This window comes from Syngnathus scovelli, unplaced genomic scaffold, assembly GCF_024217435.2.
Source record: "Syngnathus scovelli strain Florida unplaced genomic scaffold, RoL_Ssco_1.2 HiC_scaffold_431, whole genome shotgun sequence".
NCBI lineage: Eukaryota > Metazoa > Chordata > Actinopteri > Syngnathiformes > Syngnathidae > Syngnathus > Syngnathus scovelli.
In genome coordinates, this window is record NW_026061530.1 from 17501 (window position 1) to 20178 (window position 2678).

A 2678-nucleotide genomic window follows, 5' to 3' on the forward strand; every position below is an offset into this window, starting at 1 on the left:
CGCAACACGCACTTTCCGCCGGACACCGACGGAGGCAACGTCCCCCTCCTGCGGTGACAAAAAAAATCCACCCCTGGTACCTAAAAATTTCTCCAGCGGCGGGCCCCTGGCCTAAACTTTCTCCGGCCCGCGCAACACGCACTTTCCGTCGGACACGGACGGAGGCAACGTCCCCCTCCTGCGGTGACAAAAAAAATCCACCCCTGGTACCTAAAAATTTCTCCAGCGGCGGGCCCCTGGCCTAAATTTTCTCCGGCCCGCGCAACACGCACTTTGCGCCGGACGCCGGTCCCAAACCACCACCGCCGACCGCCACAAGGCGACAGCCACCATCCCCAAGCGCCATCCCCGACCGCCACAAGGCGACCGCCACAAGGCGACCGCCACAAGGCGACAGCCACCATCCCCAAGCGCCATCCCCGACCGCCACAAGGCGACCGCCACCAGCCGACCGCCACAAGGCGACAGCCACCATCCCCAAGCGCCATCCCCAAGCGCCACCCCCGACCGCCACCAGCCGACCGCCACCAGCCGACCGCCACCAGCCGACCGCCACCAGCCGACAGCCACCATCCCCAAGCGCCACCCCCGACCGCCGCCCCCCGACCGCCACAAGGCGACCGCCACCAGCCGACCGCCACAAGGCGACAGCCACCATCCCCAAGCGCCACCCCCGACCGCCACCCCCCGACCGCCACCAGCCGACCGCCACCAGCCGACCGCCACCAGCCGACCGCCACAAGGCGACAGCCACCATCCCCAAGCGCCATCCCCGACCGCCACCCCCCGACCGCCACAAGGCGACAGCCACCATCCCCAAGCGCCATCCCCGACCGCCACCCCCCGACCGCCACCAGCCGACCGCCACCAGCCGACCGCCACAAGGCGACAGCCACCATCCCCAAGCGCCATCCCCGACCGCCACAAGGCGACCGCCACAAGGCGACCGCCACCAGCCGACCGCCACAAGGCGACAGCCACCATCCCCAAGCGCCATCCCCGACCGCCACAAGGCGACCGCCACAAGGCGACCGCCACCAGCCGACCGCCACAAGGCGACAGCCACCATCCCCAAGCGCCATCCCCGACCGCCACCCCCCGACCGCCACCAGCCGACCGCCACCAGCCGACAGCCACCATCCCCAAGCGCCATCCCCAAGCGCCACCCCCGACCGCCACCAGCCGACCGCCACCAGCCGACCGCCACCAGCCGACCGCCACCAGCCGACAGCCACCATCCCCAAGCGCCATCCCCAAGCGCCACCCCCGACCGCCACCAGCCGACAGCCACCAGCCGACCGCCACCAGCCGACCGCCACCGGCCGTTCGCGGTGTGCGCCGCCGTTCCCCAAGCACCCTCCGGGACGAAGCCGGAGCCAGAGAATAGCAGCGGTGGTGCGTAAAAGCTGCGGCCGGGCCTCGCGGAAGGTCCCCGGGCGGCGAGCTGCGGAGCCCCGGCCTCCAGCTTCCACCAGGTAATAGGACCGGGCGCGCGTAAAAGCTGCGGCCGGGCCTCGCGGAAGGTCCTCGGGCATCCAGCGAGATCACACGGCCCCCACCGGAGGCGGCTAGCGCCTCCGTAGAGTAGTACCGGCCCGTGGAAGCGGCCGCCCGTCAGCCTGCGTTGCCGCTGGTCGAAAAATGCACTAAGTGCCAAACCCCATTCATTTACAACGGCGTGTCCGCCAGAGGGCGCACTTCCCCCGGCGGACCAGCCGGCGGGGCTCGTTAGAGAGTGTATCCGCCTGGCAGTGCCTCCTGGACGGCCTGTATTCCGGACCGCGACCGCTAACTTACGGGAGCCTAAACGGCCCGCGGACCAGCCGGCGGGTCCTCCGTGAAAGCCTATCCGCCTGGCGGTGCCTCCTGGCCGGCCTGGATTCCGGACCGCGACCGCTCACTCGCGGGACCCTAAACGGCCCGCGGACCAGCCGGCGGGTCCTCCGTGAAAGCCTATCCGCCTGGCGGTGCCTCCTGGCCGGCCTGGATTCCGGACCGCCACCGCTCACTCGCGGGACCCTAAACGGCCCGCGGACCAGCCGGCGGCTCCTCCGTGAAAGCCTATCCGCCTGGCGGTGCCTCCTGGCCGGCCTGGATTCCGGACCGCCACCGCTCACTCGCGGGACCCTAATCGGCCCGCGGACCAGCCGGCGGATCCTCCGTGAAAGCCTATCCGCCTTCGCCGGTTCCCCGGCCGGCCACGGGTGGCGAGAATCCGGCCTCCTCGCCCGGAGCGCGCTTCGACTTGGGCGAAAAATGCACCAAGTGCCAAACCCCATTCATTTACAACGGCGTGTCCGCCAGAGGGCGCACTTCCTCCGGCCGGCGGGGCTCGTTAGAGAGCGCGTCCGCCTTGGCCGGTTCCCCGGCCGGCCACGGGTGGCGAGAATCCGGCCTCCTCGCCCGGAGCGCGCTTCGACTTGGGCGAAAAATGCACTAAGTGCCAAACCCCATTCATTTACAACGGCGTGTCCGCCAGAGGGCGCACTTCCTCCGGCCGGCGGGGCTCGTTAGAGAGCGCGTCCGCTTTCGCCGGTTCCCCGGTCGGCCGCGAACGGCGAAAAGCCGGCCTCTTCCCCCGGAGCCCGGTGGGCGAATTTTTTTTTTTTTTTTTTTTTTCAAAGTGCCAACGGCTCTCGCGCCGCGCTGCGTCCGCCTTCGCCGGTTCCCCGGTCGGC